The sequence below is a fragment of the Chiloscyllium punctatum genome, chromosome 26 (assembly GCF_047496795.1).
Source record: "Chiloscyllium punctatum isolate Juve2018m chromosome 26, sChiPun1.3, whole genome shotgun sequence".
NCBI classification, from domain to species: Eukaryota; Metazoa; Chordata; class Chondrichthyes; order Orectolobiformes; family Hemiscylliidae; genus Chiloscyllium; species Chiloscyllium punctatum.
Window position 1 is genome coordinate 66,105,260 of NC_092764.1, and position 21,579 is coordinate 66,126,838.

Sequence of the window (21,579 nt, forward strand, 5' to 3'; positions counted from 1 at the left end):
TCTACTGAACTCCAAGTGCTCAATCTACATTTCCAGGACTCCACTTTCTATTATTGCAGCATTAGGGTTTCTGGCAGGAAGATTTTCAATGGAAGTGGGACAAGGTTTATCGTCCATGGGGAATGTCACTGAACTCTGATTGGGCCAGTGTAAATATACACAGCTCTGAAGGGATATTTCACGGAATAAAATAACATACAATTGTGTCCGTTGTGAGATCTCTTGAGCTTTTCTGGCCCTTGCTATAGGCAGTGAATCAGAGACTGAGATGTAAAGCACGGAAACAGAGCCTTCAGTCCAACTCGTCCATTTTAACCAGGTATTCTACCAGCATTTGGCCCATATCCCTCTATACCCTTCCTATTTATATACTCATCCAGATGCCTTTTAAATGCTGTAATTCCACCAGCCTCCTCAACGTCCTCGGGCAGTTCCATACAGGACCCACCCTCTGCGTGAAAAAGTTGCCCTTAGGTCCCTTTTAAATTTTTCCTCTCTCACCTTAAATCTATGCCCTCTGGTTCTGAATTCCCACAGCCCAGGGAAAAGATCTTCGCTGTTTACCCTATCTATGCACCTCATGATTTTATAAACCTCTATTAGGTCACCACTCAGCCTCTGGGCTCCAGGGAAAACAGCCCCACTCTATTCAGGCTCTCTCCATAGCTCAAATCCTCCGACCCTGGCAAAATCCTGGTAAATCTTTCCAGAACCCTTTCAAGTTTCACAACTTCCTTCCGATAGGATGGAGACCAGAATTAAAATATTTAAAAAGTGGCTTAGCCAATGTCCTGTACAGCCACAACATGACCTTCCAACTCCCATACTCAATGCTCTGACTAATAAAGCAAAGCATACCAAACGCCTTATTCACTATCCTATCTACTCAATACTCCACTTTCAAGGAAATACGAACCTGCACTCCAAGATCTCTTTGTTCAGCAATACTCCCTAGGACCTTACCATGAACTGTATTGGTCCTGTCCTGATTTGCCATTACAATGTGCAGCACCTCACATTTATCTAAATTAAACTCCAATTGCCTCTCCTCGGCCCATTGGCCAATCTGATCATTATCCCAATGTACTCTGAGAAAATATTCTTCTCTGTCCAATACATCTCCAATTTTGGTGTCATCTGCATACTTACTGACTACACCTCTGATGTTCACATCCTATTCATTTACATAAATGACAAAAAGCAGTGACCCCAGCACTGATCCTTGTGGCACATCACTGGTCACAGGCCTCCAGTCTGAAAGACAACCCTCCACCACCACCGTCTGTCTTCTACCTTCAAGCCAGTTCTGTATCCAAATGGCTATTTCTCCCTGTACTCCACGAGATCTAATCTTGCGAACCCGTCTACCATGATGAACCTTGTCAAACATATGACTTAAGTCCCTTTAGATCACGTCAACCACTCTGCCCTCTTAATCCTCTTCATTATTTCTTCAAAAATACAATCAACTTCATGAGTCACGAATTCCCATGCACAAAGCCATGCTTACTATCCTTAATCAGTCCGTGCCTTTCCAAATGCATGTAAATCATGTCCCTCAGGATTCCCTCCAACAATGTGTTCACTACCAATGTGAACCTCACCAGTCTATAGTTCCGTGGCTTTTCTTTGCCATCTTTCTTAAATAGTGGCAGCACATTAACCAATCTCCAGTCTTCCGGCACTTCACCAATGATATAAGATACAAATATCTCAGCAAGTGGCCCATCAATGACTTCCTGAACTTTCCACAGAGGTTTAGGGTACAACTGATCAGGTCCTGGGGATTTATCCACTTATAGGTGTTTTAAGACATCACCACAGCCTCCTCTGTAATATGGACATTTTTCAAGATGTCACCATCTATTCCCCACATTCTATATCTTTTGTGTCCTTCTCCACAGTAACACTCTTGCAAAATACTAGTTTGGTATCTCCCCCATCTCCTGCAGTTCCACACATAGGCTACCTTGCTGAATCTTGAAGGATTCTAGATTAGAATGGCGCTGGAAAATCACAGCAGGTGTGAAACCATACGAGGAGCAGGAAAATCGATGTTTCAGGCAAAAGCCCTTCATCAGGACTTTCGCCTGAACCCAGAGGGATCCTATTCTTTGCCTAGTTACCCTTTGGCCTTAAATATACTTATAAAATCCCTTTGAACTCTCCTCAACCTTTTTTGCCAAAGCTATCTCATGTCCCATTTTTACCCTCCTGATTTCCCTTTTAACTATACTCCTACTGCCTTAATACACTTCTAAGGATTCACTCCATCCCTGGTGTCTATACCTGACGTATGCTTCCTTCTGTTTCTTGACAAAAACCTCAATTTCTCTCTCATCCAGCATTCCCAACACCTATTAGCCCTGTCTCACCCAAACAGGAATATACTGTCTCTGGACTGTCATTATCATATTTTTGTAGTCTTCCCATTTTCCAGCTGTCCCTTTAGCTGCAAACATCTGCCCCCAATCATTTTTTGAAGTTCTTTCCTAATACGATCAAAATTAGCCTTCCTCCAATTTAGTACAATTGACAAAGTTGACTTCTGTTCATCAATGCTCTCGAGTTGAGCATAGCTATCTGTCATTTGTGTAAATAATTTAATATAATATGGACAGCCTAGGGGTACACCAAATGCTAATTCCGATTGCATATATATCACAATTTCCTTGATTATGCAATTTGGTGAAGTAATCTTCAATTGTTACGTTTAAGATTATAAAAAGATATTTACGCAGTGCTCCCACTCACCAACTGGTAACATTCTGGTCCCACCATGGTGAAGGAAGGGTGATGTGTGTTCAGTCAAGTTTTCTATTGACTGTGCTGAGAAATCAGCTGTACTCGTTCTCGCTTTTGGCCTTCTCTCCTGTCTTTGTCGGTATTAAGCCCATTGATTTGAGAGTTTGTGTTGAAAAAGGCTTGTCAAGGAACACAATGCATTTTGGAGATGACGCTTGATGCAAGAAGTGATCCTAATAGTCTGATCCTTTGCATCAGCACAAAATGAAAATGGATTCATGTCACAGTAAAATCCTTATTTGGATTCATTTCATTCCTTTCTGTCATTGCGCTGTGGAGCTCCACTCTATTTTTTTCTTTTCTTTTATGCACTGGCTGTGGGCCAGCCAGTCCCAGAATCAGTCCCCCTTCACCTGAAACAATCAAGAGGAGATTCCTTAACACTGGTCCACCTCCCTCAAGAGACAGCTGTCAGTGTGAACAGAAACTCTGACACTCATTCATTTTGTTAGAGTAGACAGAATGTCTGATACTCTTGTTCATTTTTCTTTTCTTTAAACCACAACACTGCCACCTAACTGCGGTAGTACTTATTTTTTCCCCCAGCACCCATGTTGTGTGTGTGCAGGTCTGAGACACAGTGAAAGGCACAAGGTGCATGAATCGTTATTCAGTTTTCACCACCAGGAAGAAAGGAAATACCAGAGTGGCCAGTGACAAGCAGTGCCCTTCACATCAAAGGGCAATACTGTGTGATCAAACAGTGAAGGGGAGGGCAGGGATTAAATCAAAATAGAGTTGGAGGGGGAAATAATTCACTCCACTCTCTGCGGCACCCACCTCTCCCTGAACAACTCCAGGGTGTTGGTGGCCATCAGGTGCTCCTTCTCCAAAGTCTTTTCTTGATTGGTCACGCAATTAACCATGATGCAGCAATGGAATCAAGTAGCTTGCAGTGTGCTTCCGGAATGGAATGGTGCCAGCACCTTCTCATGGGCAACAGCAGAAGGAGTAATAAATATCCTTGCGCCAATGACAGAACAATAATTATAGAAAAATATTATAAAGAGGTTGAGAAATTAGATCGTTTGAATAACAGACACAGCAGGCTGGACCCCACCTCATTCTCAGTTCAGCGATCGACAGCACTTCCAATGAAGGAGTAATATTTTTAAAACAACTTAATTCAGTGTAGAAATGATCTTCTTTATCACTTGTTTTCATACAAATTCTAATTGATGGAAGCCACCGTTTATGGACTGGAACCGATTTAAGGCTCAGTTAATCAGAATGCGCTTGTTCGATGTTTTGAACCTCAACAAGTCTTTCACTGTGGTGGAAATATTCGGTTGCATCTTTTCACTCATTAGATGCTGGCGTAGTGAGCACTTATTACCTCTCTACTTCTACATTCCATAAACATCAACTTTGCCCCGGTAATGGCATTGCAATGAACAAAGAACAAAGTAAATTTATAGCCCAGGAACAGGCCCTTCGGCCCTCCAAGCCTGAGTCGATCAAAATCCACTGTCTCGTTAATAATTATGCATTGTTATTTCTCACAAACCTATGATTACGACAGCAGAAAGAAAGCTTAACATAGGCTGTTCGGCTTGGACGAACCTATAGAAAATGATGTCACCCCCCCCCCCCCCCAACACCGCCCTCCCCCTCCCCCGCACCCAGGACAAATCGAATCATTTCTATTTCGGCGTTAAACACGCATTGTGATCGTCGTTCGCATTGTATATGAATAAAATATGAGTTACAATACAATCAGCATAAATAAAAACGCTAGTCGGTGCATGATCAGAATAACAGTTGGGCCAATACAGGTATTTCAAAGTCAGGACGGTGAGTGCCCTGGAGGAGAATGTGAAGATGGTGCCCCTTCCATGTATCTGCTGCGCTTGGTATCCTGAGTGGAAGTGGTTTTATGATTGCAAGATGCTGTCTAAAGTGCCTTATGTGCTTACAGGAGCGATAGTTTCCAAGCTAAATGGATAGTCCTATTGTTAGCTGATCTCTATTCTTCGGGGATATCCGTTCTTTCATTCATTTTGTCACTGTAATGTACTAAAAGCTTGTTAATACCGATTCCCATCAATGTATTCACAGTGCCACCAATTCCAGATTATGTATCTGTCCGCTCCGTCCCCCACACTCCGCTGCACGACAGCTCCTTTTTTTCCCAGAGGGAATTCACGAAACTTAGTATAAAACTGATATCCAAGTTACATCTGGGATCAACGCCAGGAAAGTTTGGAAAGAGGGGAGTTTGTTTACAGTTTCCAGCGTTCTCAATCATCTGCAGAGCGGATCGGTTTGTTTGTGTCAGATTTCCCAAACAACCCTCCAGCTCCCAGCCAGTGTCAACTACACGATTCAGGGTGAGAAATGTGAACTTTAATACTGTTTCCATGTTCCCACTTTTGTGTGACACCTTGTGACCTCTGTGAACCATTTTAAAACATGACAGTGAAAAGCGCCACTCTGCATTCGGTTTATTGTTTGGTTAGTTATCTGGCAACATGTTTTGACGTAAATTTAGTGATATGACTTAGAATGCAGACTATAAATTCCGTTGGTAATGAATTTCATTCTCCTGTCTAAGTTATCAGTGATAGAACAGCCACATTTTGGATCCATTAAACATCACGATCGGATTCATCGTATTTCACAGGTTCCAGTGACTTCCTACTTCGAGATTTCTGCATGACTCCTGATGATACACGTCTCTGCGCATGTCTGAGAATTGTTGAGCATCAGTTTGAAAAGATTTTAGTTCGCTTCAGATGTGATCCAAGATCGTTTTACATTTGGGAGATTGCATAAGGTTTACTTTGGTGTAAACATTGAAGTAAACACAGCTAATGACAAGGATGAACTCAGCATATGAGGATGTTAACAATGTGACCTAATTAAGTGTAAGTGAAAGTGTGGTTGCGTACAGAAAACTAAACACCTGCAATCACTGATAGAAGGCTGTAACAAATATTAAAGTACCGGTTGACGAACAGGGTCGATTTAATAAAGCAAATCGGCCCTAATTACAGTGATATTGGTAAATGACTATCTCAGCACTGCAACCCAGTCCTTGGCACTTGATGAGAAAACTCTTAACATTCATCGTTTGCGAAAGGTTATTTGTAAAATCCGCAGTTCACATGATTTCTATATTTGAAATGAATAACCATTAGTAGGAATTCATTACTCAATGAAGGGGGCAGACTGTGTAATTGTAGATTATATTTACTATCCTTTCATTAAGGTCAACAATTTTTTCCTTATCCTTTTATTTAATATTTTTGTATCACTTTAGAGTCGTGCCCTCTGTGCAAGAGACTGCCTCGACCCTAAAAGGAAATGGAGTCCTGTTCATTGTGACTTATCGTCACTGTCTTCAAAATGATTTAATTTCTCTAGCCTTGAGGATATTTTTGAATAATTAATTTTCTGTAATTGGCACAAAGCTGCTTAATTAATTTTAAAAGGTGTCCCTGTTATAATTATATTAAGAAATATTTCACGCAAATGTACATCAAACTTGATCACAATATATTGAGATTTAGACCATGAGCCTGAGTAACATTTGAAAATTAATCAGAATTGATCAATGCAAATGTGAATTATTATCTGTCACACTTTGTCAGTCTAAATATACCCTTTAATGCAACCCAATTTATATAATATGAAATGTGCATTTCACAATCATGAGATAGCATGAACAATTGGCAGTACGGTGGCTCAGTGATTAGCATTGCTTCTCAGCACCAGGTACTTAATTTCGATTCTAGCTTGGGATATCTCTCTGTGTGGAGTTTGCATATTCTCCCTGCGCTTGTGTACATAGAACATAGAACATAGAACAATACAGCACAGAACAGGCCCTTCGGCCCACGATGTTGTGCCGAACTTCTATCCTAGATTAAGCACCCATCCATGTACCTATCCAAATGCCGCTTAAAGGTCGCCAATGAATCTGACTCTACCACTCCCACGGGCAGCGCATTCCATGCCCCCACCACTCTCTGGGTGAAGAACCCACCCCTGACATCTCCCCTATACCTTCCACCCTTCACCTTAAATTTATGTCCCCTTGTAACACTCTGTTGTACCCGGGGAAAAAGTTTCTGACTGTCTACTCTATCTATTCCTCTGATCATCTTATAAACCTCTATCAAGTCACCCCTCATCCTTCGCCGTTCCAACGAGAAAAGGCCGAGAACTCTCAACCTATCCTCGTATGACCTACTCTCCATTCCAGGCAACATCCTGGTAAATCTTCTCTGCACCCTCTCCAAAGCTTCCACATCTTTCCTAAAGTGAGGCGACCAGAACTGCACACAGTACTCCAAATGTGGCCTAACCAAAGTCCTGTACAGCTGCAACATCACCTCACGACTCTTGAATTCAATCCCTCTGCTAATGAACGATAATACTCCATAGGCCTTCTTACAAACTCTATCCACCTGAGTGGCAACCTTCAAAGATCTATGTACATAGACCCCAAGATCCCTCTGTTCCTCCACCTGACCAAGAACCCTACCATTAACCCTGTATTCCGCATTCTTATTTGTTCTTCCAAAATGGACAACTTCACACTTGGCAGGGTTGAACTCCATCTGCCACTCCTCAGCCCAGCTCTGCATCATATCTAAGTCCCTCTGCAGCCGACAACAGCCCTCCTCACTGTCCACAACTCCACCTATCTTTGTATCATCTGCAAATTTACTGACCCACCCTTCGACTCCCTCATCTAAGTCATTAATAAAAATTACAAACAGCAGAGGACCCAGAACTGATCCCTGCGGAACTCCACTTGTAACTGGACTCCATGCTGAATATTTACCATCTACCACCACTCTCTGACTTCGACCGGTTAGCCAGTTTTCTATCCAATTGGCCAAATTTCCCTCTATCCCATGCCTCCTGACTTTCCGCATAAGCCTACCATGGGGAACCTTATCAAATGCCTTACTAAAATCCATGTACACTACATCCACTGCTCTACCCTCATCCACATGCTTGGTCACCTCCTCGAAGAATTCAATAAGACTTGTAAGGCAAGACCTACCCTTCACAAATCCGTGCTGGCTGTCCCTAATCAAGCAGTGCCGTTCCAGATACTCGTAAATCCTATCCCTCAGTACCCTTTCCATTACTTTGCCTACCACAGAAGTAAGACTAACTGGCCTGTAATTCCCGGGGTTATCCCTATTCCCTTTTTTGAACAGGGGCACAACATTCGCTACTCTCCAGTCCCCTGGTACCACCCCCGTTGCCAGTGAAGACGAGAAGATCATTGCCAACGGTACTGCAATTTCCTCTCTTGCTTCCCACATAATCCTAGGATATATCCCGTCAGGCCCGGGGGACTTGTCTATCCTCAAGTTGTTCAAAATGTCCAACACATCTTCCTTCCTAACAGATATCTCTTCTAGCTTATCAGTCCGTTTCACACTCTCCTCTTCAACAATACAGTCCCTCTCGTTCGTAAATACTGAAGAGAAGTACTTGTTCAAGACCTCTCCTATCTCCTGTAGTTTTCCTTTGGTTACTCCGGTTTCCTCCCACAATTCAAAGATGTATAGTTTAGGTGAATTGGCCATGCTAAATTGCCCAGTGTTCAGGGCTGTGGAGGTGAGGTGCATTACTCAGTGACAAATGTAGAATAATAGGTCGGGGAATAGATTTTGGTGGGGTACTCTTTGGAGGGTCAGTGTGGACTTGATGGGCCGCTGGGCTTGTTTCCACACTGCAGGGATTAAATGCAGCAAAGTTGTAGTCCTGTCTGTTTTATGTGACTTTGCTAAATCATTTAACACCATATTCTCTATAAAATACAAATGTCTAACTGTTTCTGCACCTTCTAGGTAACAGTAATTTTCCCCACATCTTGGTGTGTAGATGTGCAGTAGGTGGGTTAATCATTACGTTGTCTCTAAGTCTTGCCAAGCGAAGGGCATCAGGCAGAACTGGAGGTAAGTCCTGATACAATCCTGTTTAGTTGTATTGTTTTATCTGTTCATTGTTGCATGTTGTAGCAGAGACCGTGTGAAGTGCAGACTCGGATCTAGATCATCACAGCAATGTAGATATCTGCAAAAGCAGTTGGCTTCCAGGGGCTCAGAGCTCAAAAGCGGACAATGCCTGAAAAGGAACCCTCACAACAATATGTCAGCATCTCAATATTAAGGTGAACCATGGCAATGTTCTTTACATTAACTGACTGATGGTAATGTAAATGTTTTAGATTAGATATTCGTAAAGCTGCAACAGGGAAGAGGATCAACCTTGGCTGAGAAAGTGTGAAAGACCATGTGTGATACTTAAGTAGAACCTGGCATTATTTTGAATTTACATTGAATCTAGTCATTTTGTTCAATTATATAACTTCGGAAAGGCTCAGCATGCATTAGGTTCATTATACTTTTATTGTTGATACGAGTTTCATTCTCCAATAGGAACAGAGATTACCGAGGACATACCAGACCTGTTGAAAGGGCAGGTTGGTTGGATTGTCATGCTATCAGAAATTGGAATATGCTTTTCATTTGCATTATAATTATAGTAACACTATGGCAATAGCAGTACAACTTTCACTTATGCCAGAATAAACCAAGTTAGAAGAAAGTGAGGACTGTAGATGCTGGGGATCAGAGTCGAGAGTGTGGTGCTGGAAAAACACAGCAGGTCAGGCAGCATCCGAGAAGCAGGAGAATCGATGTTTTGGGCATAAGCCCATCATCAGGAATCCTGATTCCCCTGCTCCTCAGCTGCTGCCCGACCTGCTCTGCTATCACCGAGCTAGCATTTCTTTTCCTTCGTTCTTTTGCATCCCATGGTATTGTAATCAACCCCTCACGAGTGCAGCAGCAGAAGCCACTTTCTAGTAATCTATCAATTCTCACCTGTTCGTTCTAGTGCTTTATTAGAGCAAGCTGGAGAAGTATTCAAATATGGAGTAAGTGAGGACTGCAGAGTTTGGAGATCAGAGCTGAAATGTGTTGCTGGAAAAGCGCAGCAGTACAGGCAGCATCCAAGGAGCAGGAGAATCGATGTTTCGGGCATGAGCCCTTCTTCAGGAATTCCTGAAGAAGGGCTCAAGCCCAAAAAGTCGATTCACCTGCTCCTTGGATGCTGCCTGACCTGCTGCGCTTTTTCCAGCAACACATTTTCAACTATTCAAATATGTGAAGTACTCTCTTCCAGTTCAGTTCTGTTTCGCCTGACATTCTCACCCAGAACCTCAGGCAGGATAACCATCTAAGCCAAGAGACAATGAGGCCACCTTTTGTTTCTGTAGTTTCAGGAGTTGTGACTTGGATGATTCGAAACTTTCAGTGTGCACCATGAGATCTATTATTTAATTTGGCAATGATTTAATCTAAAAAAGGAGTCAGAAATAGAGTCAAAGAGATGAACAGCATGGAAACAGACTCTTCAGTCCAACCTGACCATGTCGACCAGATATCCCAAACCAATCTAATTCCACCTTCCAGCACCTGGCCTATATCCCTCCAAACCCTTCCTATTCATATACCCATCCAAATGCCTCTTAAATGTTGCAATTGTACCAGCCTCCACCACGTCCTCTGGCAGATCATTCCAAACACGTACCAACCTGTGCGTGAAAATGTTTCCCCTTAGGCCTCTTTAATATCTTCCCCCTCTCATCCTAAACCTATGCCCTCTGGTTCTGGACTCCCCAACTCCAGGGAAAAGACTTTGTCTATTTATCCTATCTATGTCCCTCATAATTTTGTAAACCTCTATAAGAACGTAGAACATTAAAGCGCAGTACAGGCCCTTCGGCTGTTGATGTTGAGCCGCCCTGTCATACGAATCTAAAGCCCATCGAACCTACACGATTCCATGTACGTCCATATGCCTATCCAATGACGACTTAAATGCACTTAAACTTGGTGACTCTACTACCGTTGCAGGCAAAGCATTCCATGCCTGTACTACTTTCTGAATAAATAAACTATCTCTGACATCTGTCTTATACCTATCTCCCCTAACGTTAAAGTTGTGTCCCCTCGTGGTTATCGTCCCCATAATTGGAAAAAGGCTCTCCCTGTCCACCCTATCCAACCCTCTGATTATCTTATATGTCTCTATTAAGTCACCTCTCAAGTGTCTTCTCTCTAATGAGAACAGCTTCAAGGTCCTCAGCCTTTCCACGTAAGACATTCCTTTCATACCAGGCAACAACTTCCTTTCATACCAGGCAACAACGTAGTAAATCTTCTCTGCACCTTTTCCAAACCTTTCACATCCTTCTTATAATGCGGTGACCAGAACTGTACACAATACTCCAAGTGTGGCCGTACTAGAGTTTTGTACAGCTGCAGCATAACCTCCTAGTTCGGGAACTCAATCCCTCTACTAATAAAGGCCAAAACACTATATGCCTTCTTAACAACTCTGTCAATCTGGGTGGCAACTTTCAGGGATCTGTGTAAATGGACACCGAGATCTCTCTGCTCTTCTGCACTCCTAAGAATCTTACCATTAGCCCAGTACATTCCATTCTGATTACTCCATCCAACGTATATCGCCTCACACTTATCCACATTAAACTCCATTTGCCACCTCTCAGCCGTGCTCTCGTCTTATCTATGTCTCTCTGCAACCTACTACATCCTTCGTCACTATCCACAACTCCATCGACCTTAGTGTTGTCTGCAAATTTACTAACCCACCCTTCTAAGCCCTCATTCAGGTCATTTATAAAAATGACGAACGGCAGTGGACTCAACACCAACCTTTGCGGTATTCCGCTCGTAACTGGTCACCGCTCAGATCTTCCAACCCTGGCAACATCATTGCAAATCCTTTCTGAACCCTTTCACGTTTCAAAACATCTTTCTGATAGGAAGGAGACCAGAATTGCACGCAATATTTCAACAGTGGCCTAACCAATGTCCTGTACAGCCGCAACAGGACCTCCCAACTCCTGTACTCAATACACTGACCAATAAAGGAAAGCATACCAAACCCTTTCTTCTCTATCCTATCTACCTGCGACTCCACTTTCAAGGAGCTTTCAACCTGCACTCCAAGGTGTCTTTTGGATACTGGATCCATAGATCTGCTTATGTGATGATTCTCACATGTATGCCCCTACCTTGCAGCTCCTACCTACAGTGCTCTATTCTCTTGTTATGGACCAGATAATAGCCCTTCAAAATATATTAAGAAGGTAGCCAAAATGCTAACTTTTACAAATTTCAAAAGCAAATGTTCCATGTCTGTTTCTGATGCAATATGATGGTCAAACCACCATTAAACAAACACAGTTTATTTAAATTCTGGATTAGTGGTGCTGGAAGAGCACAGCAGTTCAGGCAGCATCCAAGTAGCTTCGAAATCAGCGTTTCGGGCAAAAGCCCTGATGAAGAGCTTTTTCCCGAAACGTCGATTTCGATGCTACTTGGATGCTACCTGAACTGCTGTGTTCTTCCAGCACCAGTAATCCAGAATCTGGTTTCCAGCATCTGCAGTCATTGTTTTTACAGTTTATTTAAACACTCGTTAAAATACAACCAAAGAAAGAGGAATTTAGAATAATTTAACTCTTGGAAAGCTTAACAGAACAATAAATAGTTACTATTACTAATTAACTGCTCTAATATAGAAACATCCCATAAACACACCTCTGGGCAAAAAAAAAAGAGAAAATTCCGACACAGTTTCTCATATGCAGGTCTCCAGTCTAGGAGAAAAAGTATCAAGACGAAATTGAGATAAAGAAGCAGTTGAGAGACATTCTTAAAAACTCCAAATCTTTTGAGACTCTGCTTAAAGCTAAACCTAAAAACTAAAAAGATCTAGAATATCTGGTGTGTGACAGCTGGCCACACCTCAGCTTCTTCCATTGTTCTAACTTCAACAATTCCCCAAGTGGTCTTCATTGCTGGCTGGGCACCTCTGCCTCACAATTTCTCCCCTTCCTCCCCGCCACCCCCCAACAAAAAGTAGAACATAACCTCTTGAAAACCACAGCAACGTCACACCTATGTCCTTGTACAGACTGACTGTGTTGGTTCTTGTATTACTGCATAGTGTTATTGACATGTGATATGCAAATAGTATTCCCCCGCGAGTCTATTATCGTATCAGGAGTGTGAGACATGTGAAGAACTCTTCCTTTGCTGCTCTTAATTTCAGTGAGCACAACAAATCTGCAAATTCCAGACGTGCAAGTGTCCATTAACTGTGCCCAGTTATGATTACGGCAGCTAGGAGCGCTCAAGTACATGTGCCTAATCTAAACAATGTACAATGACAAAATGGAATCTTTCAGTTGAGCAAAAGATGTAACTCATCTTTCATTATTTCACCCTCAGACGAAGTAAAGCGCTGATGGTAAAATAACTTATGGACCTGTGGAACCCAATACTTCCCAGAGAAGAGAGAAATGCAACAATAAGAAAAGAGGAATGGAATTTGTAAAGATCAGGATAAACAAGCCAAATGGTGAATCCCAGTTCATTCAAATAACTACAATGTCCAACAAAGGGTCAGTCACACATGGTACACCACGCAGTGTCTGATTATGGAAACTACCTGTACATTGTTCGTTATTTAGGTGCACACTGACACATAAAGGAATGGAATGGATCAGCTGAAGATTTACTCAGCAAAAGACATTGGGAATTGGCACAACAGCTGATCTTGAATTCTACGCCTCATTTAAAAGAAACAAAGCAGCACAGTATTCATCAAAGTTTTAAAGTGCGATCAATGAAATGTGAAACAGATTTGTCGATTTGGTTAGGAGTAGATAAGGGTGATTAATTGGATCTGTTCTGCAACATTATAAAATATGTCATTTTTATACTGTAAGAGCATCGCATGACAGTTCAATCATCTTGACTCATCTGACAGCATTTATGTTGTACGAGAAACTGCTCTCATCATTCTTCAAATTAATCATGTCAAAAAATCTTTATATCCCTTTCTACATCATACACATATCTAGCTCTTCCTGAAGTACACGAATGATCATCATCTCAACAACATCATGCGTGAGCAAACAGAAGTTACTGAATATTCCCTGGGTAAGCATTAGAAATAGTGACAAGGAGAAGTGGTAGACACTTGAAGCCCTTGAACCTTCTCCAACATGTATTCAGATTATTGTGTGCTTCACTGAAATTTCTTGCCTTTGTCACACCATTCCGCACCTTGTAGCCCTTGACTCTCTTGTCCATCAAATATCTGCCGAGTGTGTGCAATATCTACATCCTGAACATATTGTATGGCTCAGCTACAATTGGATGCTGAGGAATAGAATGTTAAAGTCCAATCACTTGCTGAAAAAGTAACATTTTTCCGCATTTCAGAGTTACATAGGAAAGTCCTTTCTGTAAACCCTCAACCTGTGGTTTTAGACATAAGCTCATGCTAAAATATCTTTCCAGTCTTTAGCCTATTAAATCTGCTTAGCTGTCTCAAGTTCATCTACTTTCATTTTTGATATCTCCAAAGACATTTGTCCAATCTATACAAACCCCCCTGATTAAACATTTCAGGAATCTTTCATGAACAATGAGTAATCCAGTAATGCCCCTTGTTATGTAAGCAATAACAACTCTACAGTCTACTGTGCTAAATTGATTAGCAATCCGCAGTTCCAGTCAATAATTTGAAGACATTATTTTGTATCTTACCATGGCAGTTGGTGAAATTTGAATTCAATGAAAATATATCTGAATTAAAATGTTGGCCTAATCGTGACCATGCAACAAGTGTTCAATGTCATGAACCATGAACACCCATGTGATTCCCCAATGTCTTATCAGGAAGCAAATTTGCCTTCTGTACCAGTACCGCCTACTGATGACCCCAGACCCACAGCAATGTGGTTGGCTATCAACTGTCATCTAAGAAGACCTAGCAGGTGATTCATTTCAACAGAATCTATGGATGGGCAATACATTCTTGCTCAAGCAGAGCTGTCCACATATCATAAAAGAATAGAACACACCTCCCGGAAATGGTCTGACAAGGCAAGTGAGGAGAGGCAGAAGTTAATGAAGGAAGACTGAGAGCAGAATGCAATTCAGCATTATTCAAACTGGAAGGACACAAAAAGCAGGTAACTATACGCTGATTTACCAAACATTTAATGGTGGAAAAATAATGTAATAAATTAAGCAAGTAGCAGCAGACCGTTTTGAAAGTCATAATCTCATCAAGCAGAGTCAATATAGTTTCATGGAAAGGAAATAATACCTGATTAATTTATTAAGAGTTTTTGCGGCAATTTCAACTGGAGTGGATAGAGCTTCATAAAAAGTTACGTCATAAGATAAGAGCTCATGATGTTGGATGTGTAATGGCATAGAGCACTGGATAATGGGCAGGAAACAATGACTTGATATAAAAGGTTCTTTTTCAAGTTGGGGGCCTGTGACAAGTGGGGTTCCACAGGGATCAGTGCTGGAACTGCAACCCGATTGCAGTTTGGAAATAAGAAGTGAAAATACAGTAGCCAAATAAGTAGATGATACAAAAGTTAGTAGAAAAAACAGGTTGTGAGAGGGATACAAGCAGTTTGCAGGCAGATATGAATAGGTTATGTAAGGAGGCAAAAAGGAGCAAAGCAAGTGTCATGTAGGAAAACGTGAAGTTGTTCATTTTGAAAGGGATAAAAAAGGACAGAATATTATTTAAATCGAGAAAAATTGCAGAAACCTGCAACTCAAAAGGATTTGAGGGTACCTGTGCATGAAACACAGAAACCTAACGCGCAATTTTGAAGGCCAATGGAATGTTGGTTTTTATTTAAAGTGTGTTGTCGTATCGGAGTACGAAAATCTTACTTCTACTGTACTTCTACTGTGAAGGTGAGACCATATTTCGTGCACTGTGAATAATTTTGGCATCTTTATTGAAGGTAATATATTATTTTACGAGGGGCCGCAGGAGAAGGTTTACTAGGATTACCCACAGTCTGGAGGAAGTAAGAGCAAAAGGTAATTAGATTGAGTCTGTACTCACTGGAATTTAGAAGTCTGAGAATAGATTTCATTGAAACATGGAAGATTCTTCAGGGATTTGATAGGGTAAATGCTGAAAGGATGCTTCCCTCCATGGAGAGTCGAGGACTGGAGGGCAGTCACAGATTGAAAAGGTGTCAGTTTAGGACTGAAGTGAGGAGGAATTATTCTGTCAGAGATTGTGAGCCTTTGTAACCCCTTGCCATACATACTTGTGAAGGCAGAGCCATTGTTGATATTGAAGGTTGAGATAACTCGATTCTTCATCAGTTGTCCAAGCAAGGCTTTCAGGGAGAGGGCAGGAAAGTGGACGTGAGGAATGTCAGATTTGTCAGAATGGCAGAGCAAGCTTGAAAGTGTGAACAGCCTAGTTCTGTTCTTACTTCTTATGTTATTATGAGAGACAATAAAAACCTAATTTTAAGTGTCTTTAATAAAGATATCCATTGAACAGTAATGGAAGTAAACAATCCATGTCTGATTAAACTTTCTCAGTGTCGAAGAAGTCTGATGGAGATTCCCATATCAAAATTTACATTCCTTTTCTTCTGATGGTTTGAGTGTAAATCTGCAAAATAAAATTTAAAAGTTCTTGAGAAAATAGGAAGACAGCAGGTCATTCAGCACCTTGACCTGACACCGTGAGCCTATATTGTTACATCAGCACAAAATCACAAAGTTGATTGATGCAATAATTTAATCGCTGACCTTTGATCCAGGCCCATGAATTCCTAAAGTGAATTAAAATAAATTGACATTATTTTCACCTATTCAATTAATCAAGATTTTACAGCCTAATAATACTGTCTGAGCCACAAAGTAATTTATGACTTCATGCTGATTTACGTCCATTCTGGAAAATTTCCTCGCAAGCATAAACAGTTTATTACATCTGGTACATTAAATCCCTTTCTTCATTGTAAACATATCTATTGATATCACTAATTAAACCCCAAAATTGGTGGAATTTACACCATGTGGATGAATCATGCCCTTGAAAAGTAAACTGTACAGTCTCATGTACTGTACATCTCAAAGGACAATTAATAATTCCCAAGAAGCAAGTACTCTAGATGGTCATTGAAAAGGCCCTCAAAAAAGGACTCATAAAACTTGCAAAGCAAAACATAAGTAGGAAACTAGCAAACTTTTCATATCATCAGAGGCAGTCCAGTTACTAAATGTTTCAAAGTCAGGAAAGAGTTGAGTTCATACAAAGTTATTGAACACAACATTGATGGGTCGCACAAGTTTGCAGCTCAATTATCACCAGCGAATCGCAATCAAGAATTATTAGACAAAGGATAAGAAGGAAGCAAAGTAAATTGTCAAAATATAATAAATATCAACCATAAGACATGCAGGATAATCAATGCGTTGTTAAAATTTAAAACAAAACGGTATTTTCCTTTTATTCAAGTGTGGTAAAAACAATTTACACATCTGCGTTCGCATTAAACCACTTGCACAAAGTTCTCTTATTAGCAATGTCATTGAACATCTTGTGCCTTCCAGACTGAACCCAACCTCACCATCAATTCAATGTTTGTATCCATGACACCAAGCATGTTGCCACTATAATATTCGAACTGCTGATATAAAGTCATAAATAGTATCATGTGTGGATGTGTGAAAATAACTTATGTAATTGTTCTATGTGTTTATAACACTGTAAAATAAAACCGTGTCTACATCATCATGCTGAACTGCACAAATGTGCGTGCTTAGTTCAATGTATAACTGAAGACTCGTACGTAGAGAATCCCCTATAACGATTTCTCCTCCAGGTCTTCTTGCACCAGTAAGCTTGAGGCCCTAAAGTAGTCTGACTTCCGACATAGTATTTGCGTCTCTGTATGTAAATCACTCGGTCGTGTCAGCTCCAGAACTCATTATAGCTTTGGCTGGAAAAAAATAATGTTAATTCTTTCACGATGGAATTGGGATAGGTATATAATGCAGAGCCGGAGATGTAGCTGGGGGAAAGGCGATTATGATGCGATTAGGAAAGCTTTTGGATGCATAACATGGGGAAGGACACTGCAGGGAATGGGCATAATTGAAATGTGGAGTTTGTTCAAGGAATAGGTACTGCGTGTTTTTGATAAGTATGTACCTGCCAGGCCGGGGAGGAAGGTGATTGATAGAGGGAACAAACGTTTACTCAAGAAGTTGAATCTCTTGTAAAGAATAAGAAAGGGGATTATGCAAAGATGAGACGTGAAGGCTCTGTTAGGGTGCTTGAGAGTTATAAATTAGTCAGGAAGGACCTAAGGAGAGATCTAAGATACTTTCATCAGTATTCACACTGGACAGAGACAATGTTGTGGAAGACAATACTGAGATACGAGCTAGTAGACATGAGCAGGAGGTGTTAGCAATTCTGGACAGTGTGAAATTAGATAAATCCCCTGGGCTGAATGGGATTTTACCTAGGATTCTCTGGGAAGCTCGGGAGGAGACTGCAGGTACTTTGGATTGATCTTTATGTTGTCATTTTCTACGGCAATAGTGCCAGAAGACTTGAGGACAGCAAATTTTGTCCCCTTGTTCAAGAAGTGGAGTAGAGACAACCCTGATAATTATAGACCAGTGAGCCTTACTTTGGTTGTGTGTAAAGTGTTGGCAAGGATTATAACAGATGGGATCCATAATTGTCTAGAAAGGAATAATTTGGTTAGAAACACTCAACACTCAACCTACCCTTTTGTAAAGGGTAGGTCATGCCTTACAAAAGCTTTTTGTGTTCTTGAGAAGGTGACTAAACAGGTGGATGAGGGTAAAGTGGTTCATGTGGTGGATTTCTGTAAAGTTTCCCCACAGTTGGCAATTACACAAAATATGGAGGCATGGGATTGAGGGTGATTTAACTGTTTGGATCAGATATTGGGTAGCTGTAAGATGACGGTGGTTGATGGTAAATGTTCATCCTGGATATCAGTTACTGGTGGTGTACTGCAACGATTAGATTACATTACAGTGTGGAAAGAGGCCCTTCAGCCCAACAAGTCCACACTGACCTGCCAAAGTGCAACACATCCATACCCCTCACCTAACACAACAAGCAATTTAGTATGGCCAATTCACCTGACCCTGCACATCTTGGAATTGTGGGAGGAAACCAGTGCACCCGGAGGAAACCCACGCAGATACAGGGAGAACGTGCAAACTCCACACAGTCAGTCGCCTGAGGCGGGAATTGAACCCGGGTCTCTGGTGCTGTGAGGCAGCAGTGCTAACCACAGTGCCACTGTGCCACCGTGCTTCCCATCTGGTTTTTGAAGTAACTGCTGTTCCTTATTTTTATAAATGATCTGTATGAGTGTTTAGAAGGATGAGTTAGTGAATTTTGTGGATGACACTAAGGTCAGTGGAGTTTTCTATTTTTGTAATAAATAATTGAATCAGTTCTACCATTCAATGTGACAGTCACTGACATGATTCTGCTTTGATTTCTGAATCTGCATCAAATCATGATAATCTTTGCTTCTATTAACAAACATATACTACACACATTCAGGGTAATCATATGCAAAGATCACACACCCTTCACCGGCTGAGCCATAACGTTTGAAAGGAGAGAAAAGACCAGCATATTCATCTCAGTACTCAAAGTATGAAACCTCAGTTTTAACGATTATCCCTAGCTTTTTGTGGAGAAAATAGTGATGAGTGGAATCTGCTTAGAGTCTCTGTCTATGAATTAAACACTGTCTTTCCAAATGCTTCTTCTTGAGAATACTGTCTGTCATGGACTCATAGAATCATATAACATCGAAAAATGCTCTCCAGCCCAATTTCTCCATGCTGACCAGGTCTCCTAAACTAAACTTATCCTATTTGCCTGTATTTGGTCTGTATCCCTCTAAACCTTACCAATTCATGAACCTGTCCAAATATCTATTAAATATTGAAAATGTACCTGCATCTGCTACTTCTTCTGTTCGTTCATTCCACACATGAACTGATCTGTGTGTGAAAAACGTGCCAATTAGTGAATTTAAATCCCTCTCCTCTGTTCCTAAAATGATGACCTCTAGATTTGATTTCCCTTACCCCTGGGGAAAAAAAAACATTGCTATTCATCTTATTTATGTCCATCATGAAACTATAAACCTCTTTCAGGTCACTCCTCAACCTGCTATGCGCTAAGGAAAAAAGTCCCAGTCTATCTAACTTCTCCTTATAACTCAAACCCTCCAGTCCCACTAACACCTTTGTAAATCTTTTCTGCACATTTTCCAATTTAATAAGTTTTTTTCTGTAGTAGGGTAACCAGTAATATAGACAGGACTGCAAAAGTGCCGCATCAACATTCTGTACAGCTGCAAAATTACTTCCTAACTCCTATATTCAATGTTCTGACCAATGACAGAAAGCATCCCAAAAGCCTTTTTCACCATCCTATCTACCTGCAACAATACTTTCAAGGTCCTATGTACCAGAATCCCTAGGTCTGTCTGCTCAACAACACTCCCTGGTCACAGATGTCCATTCCAAAAAACAACCCACTACCATTTGAAATAAAAAGTTCAAGACCCTCCCCCACCCCCACACCTTCCATTCCCGAAGTCCTGGAGCCTGTGTTGTGGTTTTCTGCTGCTGGTGATGTTTAGGAAGCTTATGTCTGTCTTGATGGCAGTAGCTCTGTGCAACTGCCACCATCACTCTCAGTCTGCAGGAGGAAGGAAGTGCACAAAGGCCTTCACCTCCTGCAGGAATCCACCGAGAGCCTCCTGAACCTCTGTTGGTCATTCCTGGCTGTCAGAGCTGCCTGGGTGGAGTAGCAGACCAGTCCAACATTGTTGTGGTAGTCCAAAGCCAGCTGTATTCTGTTTTATTTTCATGTATTCCTGGAATTCTTCAAGGGAATGAGGGGGAGCTCAGTGAGGTTCACTAGTAAATCCAGAACCTCGATGGAGACCAGGAACATGTCATCCCAAGCACTTATCACTGAATTCTATTCCTCTTCCAAGCTGTTGTCCTCAGCCCCCAACCCTTCCTACACAAAGACTTGGGGGTGGTTCACCCTCTGAGTGACACCAGCCCCAGAGTCAGATGCAGGGGGCCCCTCCATTGAAGCAGCTATAGGGTGGGGTCACTGGGTTGCGGAAATTGGGGACAACCCTGCCCTCCTGACACCAGGTCCCCCACCTCTTCAGGGAAAAGGTCATCTCCCGAGTCTGAGGCCCCCAGTAAAAAATGTCTGGGAGGAAGTGAAGAAATTACGGTCCTTCCTCACCACCACCCAATGACCTGGTGAGGGTCAGAGCACCAACATAGTGGCCATGGCTGTGGTCCCGTTTGGCCTGGGGTGAGGGTTTTGGTGGAAATTTAAGACCCATCTGATCCCACCAGCTGGATGACTTGACTGTCTATGACACCAGATGCGGCATGTCACCGGGCAGGAGGGGATAGAGGGACTGCTAGTTACCAGCTCCCTCTCAGGGGAAGTGCAGCACCTCATCCTGTAAGTGCTGGAATCCTCTCAATGCTGTGAGTGGCCCCTTATCCTGCCCCCAGCCTCCAGCCTCCTGTCGTCCCAGTCTGTTTCACTTCCCCCTGAGTCTCTCAACAAACGCAAACGTCCGGGGGAAGTGATGAGTCCAGGGAAGACTGTCACTGTAATCATCAGGCGATCTTGGGACCCATTGCGCCAAGGTAATGAATGGCAAAGGGGGGACAGGCCGTGTGTTCACTGCACTGAATTGCGAAAGACTGGGCTTGGGATTATCATGCTTGGATGTTCATGACTGGGGACCGGCCTCAGTATCAGCGCGGTGAAGTGGTAAAGACAAGCTCGAGCTCACCATGTCAT